At 46.2% G+C, this 7762-nt stretch overlaps 1 long non-coding RNA gene across 1 annotated transcript; it reads left to right on the forward strand.

Annotated features, from left to right (window-relative positions):
* Window positions 1-4142: 4142 nt before the first annotated feature.
* LOC134297582 (uncharacterized) lies at window positions 4143-6882 on the forward strand. Its single transcript, XR_010004379.1, has 2 exons — window positions 4143-5489; window positions 5631-6882. It is a non-coding gene; the product is annotated as an uncharacterized LOC134297582 (long non-coding RNA).
* Window positions 6883-7762: the final 880 nt, after the last annotated feature.

A 7762-nucleotide genomic window follows, 5' to 3' on the forward strand; every position in this document is an offset into this window, starting at 1 on the left:
TATCCCTTAACTAGCTTGTTTGAGATGTTCTTCAGCATCAAGCAAAGAAAAGAAAAAAGAATGACTTTCCTCTTAGGCTTCTTCTTTCCTTCATATTCAAGAGCAGCTGGAATAAACCTGAGTTCATTCCCACAGCCAGTGTGTAGTTGAAGAGATACCCACTGTTACTGTGTTTGGAGAAGTAGCCAGAAAGACAGAAAAACCTTGATCACCTTAATCACAAACCATAATTGGACTGATAGAGACTGTATTCCATCAATGTCATATAGAATCTTGACCTATATGTCCACAAACCCTGTGACTGAAGTTGATGTCTTTTTTCATGCATAAAGACCTTCTATCCATTGAATAATGGAGGGCATTTATTTCTTCCCTATAATATAAATAAGGAGATTGTCACACTATTACCACACTACATCGTCCTATTTTTTTTGACAAAACATAGATGGGCAGTAGTTTTAATAAAACCTGAGATTTATTAAATCTGAGTTTTAATAAAACCTGGGCTTCTGAACCTGAGATTAAAAGCATCTCTTGACACTGATGAGGATGAAGGGATGGAGGATGTGCAAGCCATTCAGAGCTGATTTTCCCTTCCCAGCCAGTGCAAAATAACAACAACAACAATTCTTTATCCACAGATTGTCAGATCTAAAAGACAAAATTGGAGCTTTTCTCCACATTATAGAATTAATTCAGTTCAGTGAAGGACCTGCACTCTCTGGCAGAGAAGGCTAAAGGCTTGTGAAACTACAACTCCTAGGATTCCAGACTATTGAGGGGTTTCAAACTGAATTAATTCTGTGCATTAAGTACACCACTGGAAATTGAAAGCAAATTTACTTGGCAGTAAATACCACTGAAATTTGCATGAAGTTTTTATTTCAATGGGGTTATTTCAATGGGTAAATTATGTTTGTGTGTGCGCACTGTGCTAACATATTGAGGCTCTACTGAGATTGGTTTGAAATCCTTCAGAAGCATATTAGGCTCCTCTAAAAGAATACCTCTAGGCATGGTTTTTGGGAAAAAATAGTATTATATCAGTTCAACTGAGAATCCACTTGAATTCTATTAATATTAGACTAAGCTGCTTCAAAACTCTGGAAATAGTCTTTTTAAAAATTGACTAATTGGGTAGATGTATATTCCAGCTCATCTATTCATATGATGTGGATTAGGAACTTTAGGCAGCTAATTCAGTCATATTGTAGAAATGATATAAGAAAAATGGAATTTCTTAAGGCTGATATTCTAGAAATTTCAATTGAAAGCATGAAAGTTTTACATATCCAGTGTGATTTATTCTCTTCAATGCCAAAATTGGTCCTTGCACAACATATTTAAATTCCATCATGATCTAAAGAATTATCTTACTGGAATTAATAATTTCACATTGAGAAATACACTTGTCTTTAAAATAAAAAAAGTCCTTTGCAGAGCTGAAAGATATCAGAATATTATTACCACTTAGTGACCAAGATCTTTCATCTTGTGGGATAATTATGAAAATTGATCTCTGTTTTCATAGTTCAAAGACATAACCATGTTAATCTGGAACAAGCCTTCACAACCTGTGGTCAGTGGACAAGATTGGAAGCCAAATGCTTTTTTCATACCTACCTTTCCTTTCCTCCCCCCCCCCTTTTTTTCTTTTTTTCTCTTGATGATGGTGCTGATAGTTCTAGTAGACATTAGTTACCCCATCAGCCCCCCTTACATTCCTGCCTGCTGTGATCGAGATGACCACTCTCCCCCCCCCCCCAGGACTTTGTAAAAGATAGTTCAAAAGTCAAGACTTTATGTTCTATATTCCATATATTTATAGTAGAAGGTGACTGAGACTTTTTACTGGAGTTTACTGTGGATTATCCCTGCACTCTGAGGCAAGAGATAACAACTTCATGAATTGTAAAATCATGCTGCTAAAACTCCACTTTTATGAATTTCCATATTGGGTTCCCCAGATGTTATGAACTTCGTATTTATCAAATGTCTTTCAATTGTTTATATCATTCATGATTCCCCCTTATGCAATATAACTCACTTTTATGGATTCTCCCTTATTTCCATGAAATCTATCTGTCTGCCTATATGTATTTGTACTCTTTGGGATCCCCGGAAAATATGTATTTTTCCCAGCAGGGTTTATATTCCAACTTTGTTTTATTTTTCATTTTATTTCATATAATTGTCAAGTCATGAAATCAAATAGGAAATATTCTGAACTCAACCTGAACCCTAGAACCCATCCCAGCTCCTATGACCCAGCTTCCCCTTCCCAAAAACAAAAGGTGATTCGCCCTCAAGGCAAACATTGTCATATCTCCTCCAAAAGGAAACCCAGGACATCTCAGGAAGGCGCCCTGCTGGGCCCATTGCCACCCATCCTTACTTCCACCTCTGACACCCCAAGGCATATCTGAAATCAGTGTACATGACAGGAACCCCTGATGGCTGTCATTAATCCCTTTAGAAATCGGCCGGGCAGGAACTAATCTGATCCTTCCTGCTCAGTCACTTCATTGTTTCAATAACTCCCGCCTTCTCTTCTCTGATTGGCCCGAGTGGGGACAAAAAGCAGCTCCCTATTGGGCCATGCGGAGCAAGGCGGGAAACGAAAGCCCGCCTCGTTCAACACTCTAGCCTATCCGCGATCAGATGGGCGGGGGAGCGGGGCGGGAAATTCAAGGGGCTGTCAGACTGAAACATTGTATAAATATGGCTTTATTTTGGTTATATGGTACGCTAGTAGACTGAATGATCGCTACTAGTGTCCTTTTCAGCTGAATCGCTCAATAAAGACTCCTTGGCGGATTTTCCTTCAACTTTGGCGGACCTTCTTCATTTCGGCTTCAGGTTGTATTGCGGCTCATATTCTCCTATTGGCTCTGCCAAGGTCCGTTCTCTCAGGACCGGATCGGCTCTCTCCTTAAGGGGCCCGATCCCCCTAAAACGCGGTCGACAACATAATTTGGCTTTACCACGAAGGGACTTGCTTGGAAGTTCCAAAAATCAATTTTTAGGCTAAAATTCCAAGCGGCGACCTTGGTCCAGATATTCTGGAACAGGTTGGGGAGAGAAACGGCTGCAAGGAGGGCCCTCCGACCAACAATTTGACCTCATTTCACATCCAAATTTCTCTGGCAGTCCCTTTCTCTCTCTAGATCTGATTCAGGGTACTGAACAAAGGAGCCAGATAGGAGGAAGCAGATTTTTAGCTCCTCGAAGGAAAGGCGCCAACGTGAAACAGGGGACGCCCTGAAAAAAAGGGAACCGGCTCCGTTGTTGAGACCCAGGTGGGCGGAGCTCTGGAGGTATTGCACTTCGGATCAGGGCTCGGTAACAAATTCCTGGTGAAACGCGGGAACATCTGGCACCTGGAGGCGTGTGAGAACAGTCTGGCTTGCAGATTACAGGTTCAAGGATCGTGGGGTAGGGGAACGGTTGTGTTCCCGGGGCACCTGCGGATTCCACGAACGCCAGCCATTCAGCCTTGGTGGAGGGAACTCTTGAAAGGACGAGCTGCATCCGGCCGGTTGGGTGAGTCGTTACTCCATTAACTGTCAGTGTAGGCAGGGGCTGAGCCAAGGATGGGTGTTTGTTCAGCACGTCTAGGGTGTCCCACCCCAGCAGACATCCCCAGGGATTCTCCATTGGGCAAGATCCTGGCCAATTGGGGTGGGCTTGCATCGAAAAGCATGGTGCAGGCCAGGTTGGGCTAACTCAGCGCGCATAAGTGGCCCCTTGTGGCCCTTGAAGGGGGAACAGCTTGCCCCCCCCCCCCCGCTTGAGTCGCCGAATTCGGAGTGTTGACCTAAAGGTGACTCGCCATGGGGAGGGCAGGTGGTTCCAGCTTGCTTATGCCGCAATGTTCATGGCCCTAAGCCAGGGAGAGAATTGGAGGGGGGAGGGGGTCCACGTCTTCCCATGCAGAGATTTGGGCTCCAAAAACAACCCCCCCAAAGATTCCTCTCTAGACCCTTTCCCCTTACCCCCTCCTCCAGAGGATTTTCTGGACACATTTGCTTGTCTTCTGACACCCCATCAGCCCCCCTCCTCCAATCCCTATCCCTACCTTTTCTCCTCACCCTGAGTCCTACACTGATCCAGGACTCCCAAATTGGCCTTCCAAGGGAATCCCTTACTTCAGGGATCCCCCCCCCAAGAAATTCCCCTCCAGAGAGTTCAGCCCAGTCTAACGTGGAGGAGGGCTCCCAGCCCCCTCCCCTCTCACCCCGAAACACACCTGATCCAAAACACTGTTCCTCTTCTCAAGTCACACTCTCTCAGCCCCCATCCCAGCCGTTCCTTTGAAGCCTGATGCCCCCCCCCCCAATATTGTATCTGCCCCTGCCACTCAACTCCTGCTACATTCTGAGTTTTCCTCAGATGGGAAGAATCACCCCACCATTCCCCCTCCTTCTCTTGCCCCCACCAGGCTCTCTCTCTCTCTCTCTCTCTCTCTCTCTCTCTCTCTCTGCGCCCATTCCTCTCTTGGAGAGAGAGGAGAAGGAGGGGCCGCGGGGAGATTGTGCAAAGAGGACACTTTTTTCTCTTCCTGTTTTTGGAGGGGCAAAGGGGGGAGGGGGGCATTTCTTTAGCCCCTTCTGTTTCTTAATTTCCCCTTTTCTTTCTCTCCCATCTGGGAAGCATGGCAAAGGATTTGGGTGGGGGAGGGGGACTCCCAGAAAAGTGTTGGTTTAAAAGCCACCAGTGATATATAGTTTTCTGGGAAGGAGGGCTGGAATGGACTAGCTTAGTGCTATGCTCTCTCTCTCTCTCCCTTTTCTTCTGTGCCATCTCACCTCCCTATTTTCAAAGGTTCAAGCCCTAATATTTTGTGACCCCCCCCCCCAGAGAAATCCTGCTGCTTCTGTGGTTTTAACTTTTTCTTGTCTCTCTCTTCTCAAACCTCCCTTATCTTAGGGAGAAAGGGGGGTGGAAGAATGGATTTATTTTTCTATATGTGAGTTTTTTTTCTCTCTCTCTCTTCCACTTCATGTTTTCCTAGGCCAAAATGCACTTCAACATTCTCCTTTTTCAAAGCTTTCTCCCCCCCCCCTTCCTTCCCCTGTAAAGGGGACTCCCATTTCTCCTTATAAACATACAGTCAAAATCCTGGTTTACTTTTATAGTAAAGGCACTCTTTCACTCTCCACAGTTCCCCAACAATCTCCTTTCTTCCTTTCGGGTCCTTCTCCCTCCCTTTCCCTGAGTGCATGCGTGTGAATGTTCTAAAAATCCCTCTAACTGCCTTTAAAATATGAGGAGGGCATTAGAGTCCAGGGGACCTTCCAGGCACAGCTGAAGAGATCCAGAGGACCGGACCCAACCACCTGACTGAGGACACAGACCAGACTGCAAGACCCATAATCCATACCTGCCACCATGAACAGTTCTAAGACCTGGGTAGGGGCTCTCGGAGTGCGCTGTGGATTTCATGCAGCAGCTAGAACCCAGAGGCCATTGGAGATGGTCCTGTGAGGGTAAGCCCGGACCCCCAGTCACCCAGAAGAGACAGCCCCACCTGTGGCTGATCTGAGACCCCTACGGGGGAAGCAGCCCCATCTGCCTGGCTCAGGGGCTAGAGACTAAGACACTGCTGAACGGATTCTTGCACATGGCAGGCTTTTATGGCCAGACCACCGTATGGTGCCCTCCAGCTGGCCTGGTTCTGCCCTGGCAAAGGGCTACTGAGTGCAGGTCTGCCTTTGACGCTGCCAAGGAGGCCCTCATGACATCACCAGGGGACAGAATTGGCCGCCATGGCAGAAGATGTCCCAGAAGAAGTGAACAGGATTCTACCAGTGACCACCATGAGGGAAGGATGTTCCGCCCTCACCAGAGCTGTGCCAAAGAAGGACCCCAGGACTGCTGGAGCCCTCACAAGGTATGAGTGACTTCCCTGACTAACCCCACCACGGGAGGGAGGGGGGCTTATAATCTGTCCTTAGTTTCCCTAGGCACTCTCTCCTTCCCGTCTCCTCTGTTGGAGTGCTGGACCTGCCTGCAGTCACCAGGAGGCGCCGTGCTGTGAGGCGCAGAAGCTGTGCCCAGTTGTCCCCAGCTGCCAACTACAAAGGGGGGCCCAAGCTGCAGCCAAGAAAAGGCAGCCAAATGGGAGTACTGCATCACAGCCTCCATCATCCCCAGCCCTCACCACCTCCACCTTCATGCTCCATTTCCCATGACTCCAGACCAAGGGACATCTGCTTCAACACCATGGGATCACCCACCACTGACTGAACCTCAGCTTTCACCTCTTCAAGCTCCTGCCCTCCAACCAAAAGGCACAATCTGATCTACCAAGGCAAAGGCCCTGCATGCAGTGAAATGTCGGGGCTTTGGGAAATGTTCATAGCCATTTCCAAGCCCCGAAGGGGGGAAAATGTGATCGAGATGACCACTCTCCCCCCCCCCCCCAGGACTTTGTAAAAGATAGTTCAAAAGTCAAGACTTTATGTTCTATATTCCATATATTTATAGTAGAAGGTGATTGAGACTTTTTACTGGAGTTTACTGTGGATTATCCCTGCACTCTGAGGCAAGAGATAACAACTTCATGAATTGTAAAATCATGCTGCTAAAACTCCACTTTTATGAATTTCCATATTGGGTTCCCCAGATGTTATGAACTTCGTATTTATCAAATGTCTTTCAATTGTTTATATCATTCATGATTCCCCCTTATGCAATGTAACTCACTTTTATGGATTCTCCCTTATTTCCATGAAATCTATCTGTCTGCCTATATGTATTTGTACTCTTTGGGATCCCCGGAAAATATGTATTTTTCCCAGCAGGGTTTATATTCCAACTTTGTTTTATTTTTCATTTTATTTCATATAATTGTCAAGTCATGAAATCAAATAGGAAATATTCTGAACTCAACCTGAACCCTAGAACCCATCCCAGCTCCTATGACCCAGCTTCCCCTTCCCAAAAACAAAAGGTGATTCGCCCTCAAGGCAAACATTGTCATATCTCCTCCAAAAGGAAACCCAGGACATCTCAGGAAGGCGCCCTGCTGGGCCCATTGCCACCCATCCTTACTTCCACCTCTGACACCCCAAGGCATATCTGAAATCAGTGTACATGACAGGAACCCCTGATGGCTGTCATTAATCCCTTTAGAAATCGGCCGGGCAGGAACTAATCTGATCCTTCCTGCTCAGTCACTTCATTGTTTCAATAACTCCCGCCTTCTCTTCTCTGATTGGCCCGAGTGGGGACAAAAAGCAGCTCCCTATTGGGCCATGCGGAGCAAGGCGGGAAACGAAAGCCCGCCTCGTTCAACACTCTAGCCTATCTGCGATCAGATGGGCGGGGGAGCGGGGCGGGAAATTCAAGGGGCTGTCAGACTGAAACATTGTATAAATATGGCTTTATTTTGGTTATATGGTACGCTAGTAGACTGAATGATCGCTACTAGTGTCCTTTTCAGCTGAATCGCTCAATAAAGACTCCTTGGCGGATTTTCCTTCAACTTTGGCGGACCTTCTTCATTTCGGCTTCAGGTTGTATTGCGGCTCATATTCTCCTATTGGCTCTGCCAAGGTCCGTTCTCTCAGGACCGGATCGGCTCTCTCCTTAAGGGGCCCGATCCCCCTAAAACGCGGTCGACAACACTGCCTCAATCTTTTATCTTATATTGTAAAAAAAACAAAAACCTCTGAATTTTCTTTTTTTTGTTTTTAGTATTAATAAAAATTATTTTTAAAAAGAACAGAACCAGTGGATGCACAAGCAAAAAAATTAT

The sequence above is a fragment of the Anolis carolinensis genome, chromosome 3, assembly GCF_035594765.1.
Source record: "Anolis carolinensis isolate JA03-04 chromosome 3, rAnoCar3.1.pri, whole genome shotgun sequence".
NCBI lineage: Eukaryota > Metazoa > Chordata > Lepidosauria > Squamata > Dactyloidae > Anolis > Anolis carolinensis.